A 15,376-nucleotide genomic window follows, 5' to 3' on the forward strand; every position below is an offset into this window, starting at 1 on the left:
TTTATTTATTTATTTATTTATTTATTTATTTATTTAACAGAGAGAGAGAGAGAGAGAGAGACAGCCAGCGAGAGAGGGAACACAAGCAGGAGGAGTGGGAGAGGAAGAAGCAGGCTCATAGCGGAGGAGCCTGATGTGGGGCTCGATCCCAGAACGCCAGGATCACACCCTGAGCTGAAGGCAGGCGCCCAACGACTAAGCGACCCAGGCGCCCCGATTTTTTTTTAAGATTTTATTTATGTATTTGACAGAGAGACCTAAAAGAGGGAACACAAGCACAAACAGGGGGAGTGGGAGAGGGAGAAACAGGCTTCCTGCTGGGCTGGGAGCCCAATGCAGGGCTCAATCCCAGGACTCTAGGATTATGACCTGAGCTGAAGGCAGACACTTAATGACTGAGCCACCCAGGAGCCACTATTATTAAATGATTTAAAAAATTAGTAATAATAGAGAGAAAGGAGTGGGGAATAAATGTGGTAAAATGTTAATAATTGGTAAACTTAGATGGAGGACTTAAGATTGAGTCCTTTGTAATACTCTCACAACTTTTCTCCAAGACTGAAATTATTTCAAAATAAAGAGTAAAACAAAAAATTTCCTGAGGTCACAGGGCTAAAGAGTTTTTGTAGGAGGGCTGAGATTTGAACTCAAGCCATTTGATTCCAGTCCACTGTGTTTTTAATCACAGTGCTATTCTGCTGTTCTGTTCATGGTGCTACATGAAAGAAGTAAATCTGTTCTGAGTTTTAGTTGGGACTATGATCGGATCCTGAACTTTGAGCTGTTTTAGCAGCGCTGCCTCCTGGTTCTTCAAGGATAGGGTGATCATATAATTTATTGTATAAACCAGTTCACTTTTTAAAAAATATATTTTATTTATTTGACAGAGAAAGTGAGAGCATAAGCAGGGGGAACTGCAGGCAGAGGGAGAGGGAAGGAGCAGGGAGCCCCATGTGGGGCTCGATCCCGGAGTCCTAGGATCATGACCCGAGCTGAAGGCAGATGCCCAACCAACTGAGCCACCCAGGTGCCCCTAAACCGGTTCACTTTTAAGAGTAAGAGGGAATACTTTTAATAATTACTGTGGGACAATTGATGTAAACCAAGAAGAATGGACACCCTAAAAGGATACTGCTTTGCAGATTCCAGTTTTAACAAATGTGACAAGACATGATAATTGCTTCATTATAATTGAATTTTGTTTACCATGGATTCTAGTTTACACAATACAGACACTTTTTTCTCCTGCCAACAAACCTCAGGCTTTCACCTGATGCATTTTCATATTTTCTCCTCTCAATTTTGCTAATTCTTTTGCTTCCGTCCAGACCACTTGGGAAATACTCTTTGTCAAACCCCATTTCCTCCAAGACTGAAAAATACCAATAAGAATTTCTGTAACACTTGTTCAGTTTTTTAAAATATTGGCATTTAAAACCATAAATCTCCAAACATCTTTATTAACATGATTTCTACAAGGAGAGGGGCTGGTAAAATGCATCTATATTACTAGATTGGCAGAGAAGTATTACTGTTGTCAACTTCCCATAGATATTTGGAAAAACCTTATTGTATAGTGCTGGAGGCAGTGTTAATGTTAGTTAAAAAGGATTATGCCAGTGTACAATCAGGAGGATATGCTGTCTCATTGATCTGTTTCCCAGGTAGTGTCTATTCCCATTTTTCTAATCATATTTATTTTCAACTTCATTGTCCTGGAGCTCTGTCCAGTTAAAGATATTGACCTTCACTAATAGAAGACTAGTATTTTTTGGTCAATCTCTAAATACGCTTTCCAAATTATTTTAGTACAATCTGCTCTGGATTTTAAAGATTAGACTATCTCTTTGCTGCTTTTTCCTCAAACAGAATGTATTTAACCAAGTATACCTCCACTAGAGCAGGAGAGGGAAAGACAACAAGGACACTGAAATTTAAATCAGGTAGTTTTCCTTCTAGTTAGCAACTGTAGCATAAATTTTGGGGAAGGAGTAGGTAAAACAAGTGATTAGCATAATTTTTTTTAGCCACTTAAGTGACTTTTTTTCTTATATCATGAAATGTGCTTTTATAGTAATAGTAGTCTTAATAACTACATTTTTATTTTTAAAAATAACGCATAAAAGCTGTTAAATTTCTTCTGATTTTTTCTTTAAATTCAGTGAATTGCTGTATTTAAAGGGGTAGTTTTTTTACGTCTAATTTAATGAATGAGTGGCCTCTGAAACCACTTTTTACTTAGTTTAAATGAGCCTTTATTTTAAATTAGTTTAAAAGAGCCTTTATTTTAAAGACTACTGCAGGTGTCACTCTGGTCAAACCATGCATTAACCAAAATCAACTTATTAAAATAATACTGACTTGAATTATCAATTTTGTATTTTTTATTTGATACAGGAAATCATATACTTCTGAGAATACATTATATATGAAGGGGTAATGATCAGCATGATCCCAACATGATCCCGTGTCCAAAAGAAGCCTATATTCTGGGAACACAGAGATAACATGAAAATGTTGCAATATTTTGGAATCTCAGATCTTTATGTCTTGGATCCTTGGCCCTGCCATTATTCCATTCTTCTCGCCATTTTAGCCTAATTTTTGCCACTCAGTTTAAGGACTACTATGAATACTATCTTGGTTTATTTCGAAATTTAGATAAGATGGACAAACTCCTAGCAAAAGATAACTTACCAAGATGACTCAAGAAAAAATTGAAAACCTTTAACTATTAAATAAATTGAAGTTGTAGTTTTCTTCCAGAAAGCACCATGCCCAGATGAATTTCAAGGTATAGCCTAAGGTTTTATTTATTTTTCTTTTTTATTTTTCAAGTTTTTATTTACATTCCAGTTAGTTTGCATATAGTATACTATTAGTTTCAGGTATAGAACACAACACCCAGTGCTCATCACTACAAGTACCCTCCTTAACCCCTCACCCATTTAACCCACCCTCTCTCCTCTCCAGCAACCTTCAGTGTGCTCTCTATAGTTAAGAGTCTGTTTCCAGCCTAAGGTTTTAGAATCAGTTATAAATTCCACTTTTCCTTGTTATTGGAAACCCCCATTAAGAAGGTGATCGCATGGTTTACATTTTCATTTCTTGGCCTTACTGACAGGGATCTTCATTAAGGGGACCTAGTTGTCACAATTTTTTCTTCATTAGCTCCCACTCCCTTTCTCCTCTCTTGCGTTTTCTCTCATTTCTTCTTCATAGTCAGCGAAGCATCAGTAAGGACCTTTCCATTGTTTAGAGACTTATTTCCTCTGAAGATTCTGCTCGTGTTTCTATCCACTTATCCAGTATTTTATGAGGGATTGATGGGTGATGACAGGAGTGCTGCTCAGCACCTTAGGATTTAAAAGATGGTTCCTTCCCGCAAAGAGCTCACAGTCTATCCCTGTTACAACTGTAATGTGGGATGGATGCTGTGATAATAGTGCTATCAAAGCAGAGGAGGGCTTGATTAATTCTTTCTAGGGAACAGGGTCACAGTGGCTTTGTGGAAGCAATTCATTTGAACTGGATAGGGAAGGATTAATAACATTTCAAGAAGCAGAGGGGGAAAAAACCAAAACAGATAAAAGGTGGGTATTCCAGGAAGGAGGAAATGTCTTGAATGATCACAGAGGCATTAGAGTACAGGAGGGCTTCTGTGGTGAGCAGTGGCCGAAGCGTAAGTGCACTAGAAAGCTGTGGCCATAAAGGAGGCTAAAGAGGTATGTCGATGTCAGATACTGAAGGGTTTTAAATATCACATATTTGCCCTGATCATTCCCTCTCAGATTTTTCTGTCTCAGTCCTCTTCTTCTTCTTCTTCTTCTTTTTTTTTTTTTTTTTTAAGATTTTGTTTATTAATTTGAGAGAAAGACCATGAGCTGGCGGAGGGGCAGAGGGAGAGGGAGAAACAGACTCCCTGCTGAGCAGGAGGCCTGACATGGGGGGCTTGACTTGGGGGCCTCGATGTGGGGCTTGATCCCAGGACCCTGAGACCATGAACCACGCTGAAGGCAGCCGTTTAACCAATGGAGCCACCAGACACCCCATTAGTCTCAGTCGTTCTAAAATCCCTAACTCACCTTCAATTCTCAGATGAAAAATTTCAGGTTTTTCTCTGTGTCAGGTGTCAGTCAGTAAGGCTGAGATTTGGTTATACAGTTTTACGTTAGCGGTGAAGGAGGCCAGTCTTTATCTGGTTAATTACTGGGAGGCAGCATTCTGAATGACCTGCAATCATCCTAGGCTTTCAGAGAAGGTATTTGATATCGGTGCTTTGGAAAAACAAAAAGTAGCTCCTTCTACCAAAAGGGTCAGGAACGCTTAGCTTCATTAGCAGTCATCAGGGAAATGCACATTAAAACTACAGTGATATACTCTTTTATGTCCATCAGATTGGCAAAAATTGAAGTCTGACAAAAGATGTTGGCAAGGATATGAGGCAACCAGAACCCGGAAAGCAGAAGTGTAAACCATTTTGGAAAACAATTTGGCATTATCTCAGAATTGAAGATTTACATGCTCCATGACCCAGCAATTCCACTCCTAGGTATCTACCCTTAAGAACTCTTACACATATGTACCAGGAGACATGTACAAAAATGTCCATAGCAACACTGTTGGTGATAGCAAAAATGCAAAAATTCCAAGCTAGGAGAAATGCCAGTATCTGTCACCTTTAGGTTGGATAAACAAATCATGGTACAGCTAAACAATAGAATACCATATAACAGTGGAAATGACTAAATTGCAGCTATAGCAGCATGAATGAATTTCAACCAATGGTAGAGTAAAAGATTGTAGAAGAATGTACGTTAGATTCACGTAAAGTTCAGAAACATGGAAAACTAAGCTATGTTTAGAGATACAGATATGATAAAACTATAAAGAAAAATGAGGGAATGGTAAACATATTTCTGGTTAGTGTTATCAGAGTGAAAGGGAAGGAGGTAGGTTTGGGGAGAGTCATGCAGGGGACTTTAAAGCTAGTGGTGATATTCTTAAACTGGGTGGTAAGTACACCGATATTTGCTATATTATGATTTTTTTTTAAGTTTGTTTGTTTGTTTATTTATTTATTTAAGTAATCTCTGTACCCAATGTGGGGCTTGAACTCAGCGACCCTGATATCAAGTCCCATGCTCTTCAGACTGAGCCAGCCAAGTGCCCCATCATGATTCTTTATACATTACATGTAGTTTTTTTTAAATCTTTGTATCTATAAATTTTAAAGCATTAAGGTAAGGTTGTTGATATTGGACCTAGTCTGGTGTTCTCCATAGTAATACTTGGACAAATTTTTCAGAATGTAAAAACTGAGGCCTGGAGAGATTAAGTAATTTAATTGTTCAAGAGGGAAAACTTCTCAGTGACAGCCTGGTCTCAAACTCTGTACAGATCGCTTTCTGTCATTTTATGTTGCAACTCTCCCATTATGTAGATTCTGTCAGTCAGGGGCGCCTGGGTGGTGCAGTCGTTAAGCGTTTGCCTTCAGCGCAGGGCGTGATCCTGGCGTTCGGGGATCGAGCCCCGCATCAGGCTCCTCCACTGGGAGCCTGCTTCTTCCTCTCCCACTCCTCCTGCTTGTGTTCCCTCTCTCGCTGGCTGTCTCTATCTCTCTGTCAAATAAATAAATAAAATCTTAAAAAAAAAAAAGATTCTATCGATCAATTAGAAGTGCTTCCACTTGGATTACTGCCTTAGTCTTTCACCCCTTCATGTGTTATGTTCTCTGCTGCCGGAGAGGGTTTTCTAAATGCAAATCCGATCATGTCACTCTCTGGCCTCAATCTTAAATAGTTCCCAGTAGCCTTCTGCACACTTACAGTGCCGTAGTGCAGCATGCAAGCTCTCTGTGCCTTGGCCTCTGTCTGCCTTATTAGCCTCATCACTCATGACTTCTTGTACTTCAGCCACAGCAAGCTGTTTGCTGTTCGTGGACCATTGTTTGCCTCTGCACACGCTGCCGACCTGTCTGCAACTTCTCTTAACTAAATTTTTGTCCTTTAAGACACCCCCACCCTTTTTTTTTTAAGATTATTTATTTATTTATTTGACAGAGATAGAGACAGCCAGCAAGAGGGAACACAAGCAGGGGGAGTGGGAAAGGAAGAAGCAGGCTCCCAGCAGAGGAGCCTGATGTGGGGCTCGATCCCATAACCCGGGATCACGCCCTGAGCCGAAGGCAGACGCTTAACCGCTGTGCCACCCAGGCGCCCCACCCTTTTTTTTTTTTAAATAAAAATACCCTTTCTTAATGACTCTCTCTGCTCTGCTCTCAGCCTCACCCAGTCTGAGCTGGATGCCTCCATTAAAACTTTGAACTGGGGCTCCTGGGTGGCTCAGTTGGTTAAGCGTCTGCCTTCGGCTCAGGTCATGATCTCAGGGTCCTGGGATCGAGCCCTGCGTAGGGCTCCCTGCTCTGTGGCGAGCCTGCTTCTCCCTCTCCTCCCTGCTTGTGCTCTCTATCGCTGTCTCTGTCTCTCGCTCTCAAATAAATAAAATCTTAAAAAAAAATAAAATTAAAAAAATAAAACCTTGAACTTAGCGTTTATGGTCACACTTATCACAATGTTTTTGTCCCTTTCAATAGCTTTCAAGCTTCACGAGGGCCGGGGCATTGTTGAATTTATCCCCAGTGTGTGGCACAGTGCCTGGTATATAAGGTTCATGGAAGGAATGAAGGAAGGAAAGGAATGAAGGAAGGAGGGAGGGAGGGAGGGGGGGAAAAACAAGTGGATATCACTTCATACAGATCTCACATATAGTTAGAAGTTGTCATTTGTTTGCCAGATTCTCGCCAGCTCTATCTGTATTTATAAAGGCGGGAAGGAAGGAAAAGAAAGGCAGGGAGGCTGATGGATGGGTAAATTGGTGGGGACAAAGTATCGGGGGGAGCAAGAAGCTGATTTGGTGGGGGAAAGGAAAGGTTCAGAGGCTTATTACTAACATTTTAGGCCACGTGCCTGGAGATTTTAATGACAGCCTGGATTTCTTTCAAGCTTGGGTATGTGCTGATTTTCATGGTTTACCCTATTCTGACCTTCCTTGGCCTTCTAGAAGTGTGTCTCCTTTGGCTGGTAACTCTTATCATTTTTCTCTCTTTACTTTGGAAGGTAAGAGCTTTGAGGTACATGAATAAAAGGGCGGTGGCAGATAACTCATGTTGGTTGGGATGACCTGGGTTTTTTGTTTTGTTTTGTTTTTAATTTTTAAAAAACTTTTATTTTTTTTCTTTGGTTTTAATTTTAATTTTTTAAGATTTTATTTATTTGAGGGAGAGACAGAGTGTGCACAAGTGGGGGGAAGAGCAGAGGGAGAGGGAGAGGCAGACTCCCTGCTGAGCAAGGAGCCCAACTACTCAGGTCTCCACCCAGGACTCCAGAGTGTCCTGAGCCAGAGGGCAGATACTCAACTGACTGAGCCACCTAGGCACCCTGGTTTTTAATTTTTAATGTCTCACTCTGCTCTGTACTAGATTAGACCCCTGGTCATTTCCTACAAGAGTATATGTAGATCCTGCCTTATGATCTGGTGAGCTACCAGTAATCTTAAATCTAAAACAGAGGTCGAACTATTCAGATTGAGTTCTCTTCTCTTAGAAAGCAGTACTATAAGACTGGAGGTCCAGGTATGTTCCCTGTCCTCACCTTCATGAAGGCCGGAGCACAAGAGCCGCTAACTTCATTCATTTGATTAATATTTATTGAGCATTCTCTCTGTGCCTAGCATGGTGGTGGGCACTAGGATTAGAGATGATTGATCACCAGCCTTAAGGAATTCACAATCTAGTGGGAGAACAAGTAAGAAAATCTGTCATTTTAATGCAGTGTGATGGGATAGGCATGCACAGGGTTTTATGGAAGTTTAGATTGTGTGTGGGGAGGGGCATCAAGCTCCTGTGGGGCAAGGCATGTCAAGAGACGTTTCACTTGAACTCAATCTTGGAAGACCTTAGAAGTTGTTGGGGGTGTGGTGGGTGGTCAGACTTGAGCAAAAGTATGGAGGCAAGGGAGAGAACGTGATAGCAGTGGGGAGCCATGGGAGGGTCTATGGAACTTCAGGGAAGGGTATGTGTATGTGAAGATGTGATAGGAAATGAGACTGGAGCCATATAAAGGGACCACATTGTGAATGACCTTTTTCTACTTTTCTAAATAAAAGGAATTATCAGTAGAAGTGTTTTCATTCATCCAGTGTTAAATGTTTAGTGTTTCTCTTACTGTTGTCTCTTGAGCAACTGAGTTTTATTGTGTTTTATTTCTTTGATTTGTTCTTTTTATGATACCTGAATTTGGAGCCCTCTTTCTTTTTATGCTTTAGATGAGTTCGCTTTGGGTACCATCTCGTCAAACCCCACACTCAGGCATTGTGGAATAGATGACGCGTTCCTTTTAAGGCAGCTTGGAAGTAGGAGGATTTAAATGACCTTCAAAGACTAATGTCAGGCCCCCACGTCAATGTCACTGCAATTCATGCATGCATGGAGAGTAGGAAAGAGAACTTAATTACGGAGGAGGGGAATCGTAACCCTGCTTGAATGGGTAGTTGAAAGTCCAGGGCCCGCCCCTTAGCCTCAAAAAAGGACTTTCTTACATTTGCTGCCAAAGAGGTCATAGGGAGAGCCCAGATAAATACCATCCTCCCTCTGGGGTGTGTAAGCCAGTCTTATTCTTTTGCTTCCACAGGTGCAGAATAGGTTCACCAAATAGTATTCTGATCTCCATTGAACAGAATTTGGCATCTTATTGTCCTTCTCCAGAAAATCAATCCCTTTAAGGCATGGAACATGGCAATTTTAGGTCAGCAGGCATTTAAAGACACCTTTTTAACTTTCAAGTGCAGGCCTAATAAAATATATTTTGTACAAAAATACCAGTGTTACCAAGATGAAACTTGAATCATTTAAATCCTGAAAGGGGCTAAGTTTTAGCTGCTGGCACCTTTTACCTGTGAAATTACTTGTTGTCCTTTAATGGTGCTGTCCTTCTGAAGGACTGTGGTCATCATCAGATATCAGCTCCATTCCTTCTGCTAACCTTTGGTAACTATTCAGAATCCATTACAGTGTTTGGGGATGAAGGTACCCACAGTGACCCATGTCACTCTCCTTTCAGACCATAAAATAGCTTTCCATAGTTAGCCTGGATGACAGCAGAAACCAGCCTTCTGTAGTCAGGAACTGCTCCAATGTGGCTACAGTCCGAATGACCAAAGGAGTTAGTCACAGTCACCCTCCTCCATTTCATTAATTTGTTCTGGGAAGTGGTATCAATGAGGCAGAGCTGCATCTTTTGTTCATTAATATAGGGTCTGAACAGGAAGATCTGTGTCAATGGAATCCTTGAGAGTTGCTCAAAACACATAATGCTTCTTAGAACTTTATTTTTTTTTTTTAAGATTTTTTTCTTTTTAAGTAATCTCTACACCCAACGTGGGGTTTGAACTTACAACCCTGAGATCAAGAGTCTCATGCTCCACTGACTGAGCCAAGCAGGCACCCTGCTCCTTAGTACTTTAAATACAACTTTTCCTTTGGAGGGAAAGTGCTGTACAAACATAGCCTTGAAGTTAACCTGTACGACATAAATATATAGTTCTTGCTGTTTCTAAAGTTTAGAAAAAGTTCTGTGTTAATCTAAAGGTTTTTTTCTGAATATATATTCATATCTTTTTATTTTATCTTATTTTGAGAGAGAGCATGCACGTGGAGTGGTGGAGGCAGAGGGAGAGAGAGAATCCCAAGCAGGCTCCACACCCAGCACTGAGCCCAACACGGGGCTCGATCTCAGAACCCTGAGATCATGACCTGAGCTGCAATCAAGAGTTGGTTGCCTAACCGACTGAGCCACTCAGGTGACCTTAAATATATATTCATATCTTAAAACAACACTTATTGAGGGGCAGCTGGGTGGCTGTCAGTTAGGCAACCGACTCTTGATTGCAGCTCAGGTCATGATCTCAGGGTTCTGAGATCGAGCCCCGTGTTGGGCTCAGGGCTGGGATTCTCTCTCTCCCTCTGCCTTCATCACTCCACGTGCGTGCTCTCTCTCTGTCTCTCTAAAAAACAACAACAACTCCCTGATAGATTTTGGTAAGATGTAGAAAAACAAAGAACAATCTTCTTAATTTCTCATCTGTGTAAGTCTTTTCCATCCATTTTGATAGAAGTTTTTCAGTGCACAGACCGTGTGAGAGCCCATTTTCAAAGCAGTTCATAGAGATTTAGCTTTGTAATTTATTTGCCCTTGGTCACCAAAAAAGAGTAAAAACCAAAGAACCAGATGGCTGCTGAGGGAAAATGTAACAGCAGACTCGAAGGGCTAGAGACAAGAGAGCAAGGAGAATGCTTGGGGTGGTCTTAGGGAGCTAAGATGGTAGTAACAGAATATAAATTAGGTAATGGAAAATTTAGGCTACTGTACCCAGACATGCTTCTGACATATTTTGGCTTGGAACTGTCTTTCTAAGTAAAGCTTCTGTGATATTGGAATGCCACAGAATTCATCTCTTGGCTTTTTGTCCCAGAAGGCACTAGAAACAGACCCTTTAACATGATTTATGGCAGACAAGAAATACCAGTTCAGTTAGGGCAGGTGGTATTTAATTACCCCTCTCTGTGGGAGTGGGGCTGTTCTCACCAAAATTGTTTGTAGGTGAAATCACAACAAAGATCCATAAAGTACAGCTTTATATAAATATATTTTTAAAAAGAGACATCAGTTTCTTACATTTTTCTAATGTCAAGGGTTAATTTAAAATATTAATGCTGAAAAGATTAATTTAAGATATTAAATCTACTAGGCAAGAATACATGTACATATTGTAATTACTTCCTTTTTACAATTAAAGTAATTGGATTATATTTAATGAGCTATTTACATTTAATAATTAAAAAAGACTTATCTTTTCAGTATTCCCCGTATGCAGAAAGAGATGGGGGAAAACTCACTTCTGATATAATTATCTTTACTTGGGCTAAAAAGGGAAAACAACTATGCTTTTTTGGAAATAGAGTCAGAAGAATATTATTTTAAAATATACATACACAGTTTAGGAATTACCTATAGGAATGTGTTTTGGTTCATTGTAAAAGAAGATAAAAGATTAGGTGCTTTAAAAAAAAAAAAAAGTCCCTGATGACAAGATTTGATGAGCCAAACGGTGCACAGAGAATGAAACTTAAAGTGATTTTCAGGGACCCTGTAGATAAAAGTAACTCGTCAGAAGTGACGGAACCCCAAATGCCTAGCTGTTTGAAAACAGGAGTTTGTTTGAAAAGCTGTAGCATCTGAGCATGTTATCTGAGGCTGGCACTTTAAATGAGCCGGTGTTTATGTTGTTTAAAGTGAAAGATGTGAAGCCCCTGAGCAGCTGGCTAAAATTGGGTGTAGAGAGGGAGAAAGCAGTGTGTTATCCTCATTAACACCATTTCAGTTCTAGGGTAAATATGTCAGGAAGGCTTTCTTGTGTTAGCATGCAGTCTTTTTTTCAAGGGAGAAGAAACTAGTCTGGGGTTTGGTGGCACTTGTGTATGAAAATGAGAAATATGAGCCTGTTTGTAACTTCTTGGTGTGGGTGTTTTGTGAAGAGTAAGTGTGGTGTCATGGCAAAGGCATAAACTTTTGACATGGATGCACCTGGGTTTAAAAGCTGTGTGACTTTGATAAAGTTGCAGAACTGCTCTTAGTTTTAGTTCTCTCACCTGTAAAAATCAGAACACTAATATTTACCTTACAGTACTGTTTTGAGGATTAGAGATATATAAGAAAATGTGAATAAATACTGGGCGTGTTTTAGGAATTCAGCAAACATTTATTGAGCAGACACTATAATATACAAAGAAGTTTTAAGAATCCCACCCTTAGCTGCTGTTACTACTACTTCTGTTAGGTTGAAAGATACTTTGTTTTTCCATTCCTGTACTCAAAGAATTGTACACTCCAAAAATCTGTACTACAAAATAGAACGTAGTGACTGCCATGGAAGAGGTTCCGCATGCCTCTCTGGCAGTTTTGGAAAGGGAGAAATGACTTCAGACCAGAAGAGTCAAGGAAGGCTTCTTAGAAGCGGTGACATTTGCTTTGGGCCTTTAAGATGAAAGGATTTTTTTAAAGAAATGCCACAATCCAGATAATAGTCCCTTTGAGACTGTTTTTCTTTCAAAGTACGTAAAGTGAAAATACTGAGCTGATTCTTGACTATGATTTGGAAGACTGATACCCTTTATCTTAATTTTTAAAATTGGTATATTGTAAGCAGAGGCCATCCATTTCTTTCCCAGCATTTGTCTCTACACTCCCAGAGAGCCTGTCTCAGAAGATAAAGAGACCCCACCTGCTACTTGGCCTCCACCGAGACCGAAGAAAAGAGGACCAATTAGGAGAACCCTTTGTGTAGTGTTCAGTGCTGTTTAATCTGACCTGCTATCCTTAAATTATTTCATTACCACTAGGAGTTGAGTCCAAACAAACTCAGCATTCTTTTGAATTAATAGTAATGAGAGCTATCAGTTACTGAGTACCTACTGGGTGTTAGACATGCCTCTAGAAGGCTCACATACGTGATCTGATTTTCTCTTGTGTACCATTGTATGCGGTAGGTTTTATTTTTCCCATTGTACAGATGATGAGGCTTAGAGAGATTAACCAGCGCAAAATCATAACTAGTGGCTCAGGAAGTCCTTGAATCCCATGCCGGATCATGCCTCTGGGTTCACCAAGGTATATTGATTTTTGAGGGTGGTAGGTACCCTTATGAGTAGTAGCTTTAAGAAAAGAAGAACTTGTGCTCGCTTCAGCCGCACATACACTAAAATTGGAACGATACAAGGAAGATTAACATGACCCCTGTGCAAGGATGGCACGCAAATTCGTGAAGTGTTCCCTATTTTTGTTACATGCAACTTATGAATCACTGAACACCACATCAAAAACTATTGATGAACTATACAGTGGCTAACTGAACATAATTTTTAAAAAAAGCCAAGAACTTTGTCATTGTTCTCAATTCTAATCATTCAAAATATTAATTAAATATGTTATCCAGATATGTTATATGCTTATAGTGATGGTATCCTACCTGTTTTCAGTGCTTTCTTGTTTGTTTGATTTCAGGACACCTCCTTTTTCCTGTTGTTCCTAAAAGTACTCCATAGTATGTGTTTGAAGAATCTGCCTTTAAGAATTTTAGAATACTTCTTTATTATTGAGGGCCTTGCAAAAGTAGAATGGAAATCAACCCTGACTTAAACAGGAAGCACAGGGCTGTGATCCCTGTGAGAAGGAAAATAAAGGAGGCGAGTCCTGTGATTACCCTGGCTTTCTCTCTAGATGTCTCTTCTAACCGTGGAGCAGGGAGGGGGATTCCAAGCACAGCATGCTGGTCTTGCTGAACTGAAGAGACAGATCATAGTTCGAGGGAAGCTGAGGCAACTGAAAGCTGTGCGGGTGAGTTCTGGAAAGGGGGAAGCGATAAAGAACTGCCTAGAAATCTCCTCAGAGTCCCCTTGAATCTTTGCTGACCACACACATGACTGGGGTCACACTGAGGGAGATTGGGGAAAGAGTGACCAGGAAGATGTGAGCTAACTGGTTCTCAGAGCAGGGAGGTGTTTGAGTTCCTACCAGCCAGAATGGAGAGCCCATGGTGCTTACCGGGAGCATCCAGTATTGATCGAAGAGGAGGCCACATCTTTGCCCTGGGGCTAGAATATCCATAGAGTGTAGGCTACTTTAGACCCACCCTGACAGAGCTTAAAAACAAGCCTCACAGGTACCAAACTGAACCAAAAGTAACTTAACTGCCTGCGAGAATAAAGTCCAACACTTTTGAAACCAAGACGATGCTAGATATTCAACACTGTAAAATCATAATGTCTGACATCCAATCAGAAGTTATCATATTTACCAGGAATTGTGGACCATAACCAGGAGAAAAATCAAAACAAAATGAAACAAAAATGACAGAGATGTTGGAAGTAGTAAACAAGGATATTGAAACAGCGATTATAACTGTGTTCAAGTATATAAAGGAAAATAAGAACATACTGGTTAGGACGTAAATATCGTAGCCTTGCAACTAATTAGTGGAGTAGGGTTCCAGTCTCTCATTTTTACCATCTTTGTTCTTCTTATGGTATTGATGGTTTGGTGAAATTTGAATATTCTCTTACAAGTCTTAAGTTCAAGAATCGTACATGGCATTTTAGGGTTGGAGAGAACTTTTATAGGTCATCTTGTCTACCCTCTCATAATATAGAAAAAGAAGTATATTTCATTGATTCTGAGATGTATGTCTGCCCCACATATTAACATCTCTTGAATCATAGTACATCTCACAATCAGTGGCATCTTAGATTTGATGAAATGTGGTAAAAAGCCCATTAGAATTGTGACCTTTCCATAAATTCTTAGTGGTAGAGTTCAAGACTTCTGCTTATATTACCCCCACCTGGAAAACCTTCCCCCTTATTTTTTTTAATGTTTTAGATGTATTATTTTAAGATCTTATTTTTAACTAATCAATCTCTACCCCCCAATGTGGGGCTTGAACTCACAACCCCAAGATCAAGAGTTGTATGCTCTACAGATTGAGCCAACCAGATGCCCCTAGATGTATTTTTTTAATTAAGTTTTTAATTTTAATTCCAGTATAATTAACATGCAGTGTTATATTAGTTTCAGGTGTATAATACAGCATTCAACAATTCTATACATTACTCAGGATTCATCATGATAAGTATATCCCTCTTTGTTATATCCAAATCCTGCCCAGAACTTTATTCCAGGGAGTCAGTTCACAGTGATCTTTTCATCCTTTCTATTGTCATCATTGATTGCATCATTCATTTGATAACTGAACTTCTATTTATTTGCTGTATTGTTACTTAACTGTGGTTTTATCTGTCTCCTCAATTAAATTATAAGCTCTTGGAGTCAAGGGACAGATTTATACTTCTTTGTGTCTTTTAGTGTCTACTTGATAAATATTCATTGATTGATAAGAGTACTATAATTAACTGTTAATACAACCTGAAACTTATGAATAGTTTTGTTTAGTGGTTGAGAGAACCACATATAAAACATTTAGAACAGTGCCTTGCACATAGTTAAATGCTAGGTACGTGTAGAACTAGTACCTCCACTACCCCTACTCTTACTTCTACAACAACAATCACTAGTGGGTTTTTTTTAAGTAAGCTGTATGTCCAGTGTGGGGTTTGAACTCATGACCCCAAGATCAAGAGTCACATGCTCTGCTGACTGAGTCTGCCAGGCGCCCATCACTGTGGCTACTATTATAATTATTTTGTGCCATGCACTGTGTTAAGCATTTCATACATGCATTATTTCATTTTTCTTACAACAACCTT

The 15,376-nt window shown here is 39.8% G+C and overlaps 1 protein-coding gene and 1 non-coding gene across 3 annotated transcripts in view; both read left to right on the forward strand.

The window, feature by feature from the left end:
- WASF2 (WASP family member 2) overlaps positions 1-15,376 on the forward strand; it is a 73,006-nt gene that overhangs the window by 26,058 nt on the left and 31,572 nt on the right. Inside the window, exon 2 of one of the 2 annotated variants that reach the window (XM_045782001.2) lies at positions 13,335-13,451. The exons of the other annotated variant lie outside the window; for it this stretch is intronic. The gene's annotated coding sequence lies outside the window, so the exon portion shown is untranslated. The remainder of the gene's footprint in view (positions 1-13,334; positions 13,452-15,376) is intronic. 2 annotated transcript variants of the gene reach the window in all.
- Positions 12,790-12,896, forward strand: LOC123782482 (U6 spliceosomal RNA). Its single transcript, XR_006776976.2, has one exon. It is a non-coding gene; the product is annotated as a U6 spliceosomal RNA (small nuclear RNA).

This window comes from Ursus americanus, chromosome 33 (assembly GCF_024610735.1).
Source record: "Ursus americanus isolate L20-20 chromosome 33, mUrsAme1.1.p, whole genome shotgun sequence".
In the NCBI taxonomy this organism is placed as follows: Eukaryota; Metazoa; Chordata; class Mammalia; order Carnivora; family Ursidae; genus Ursus; species Ursus americanus.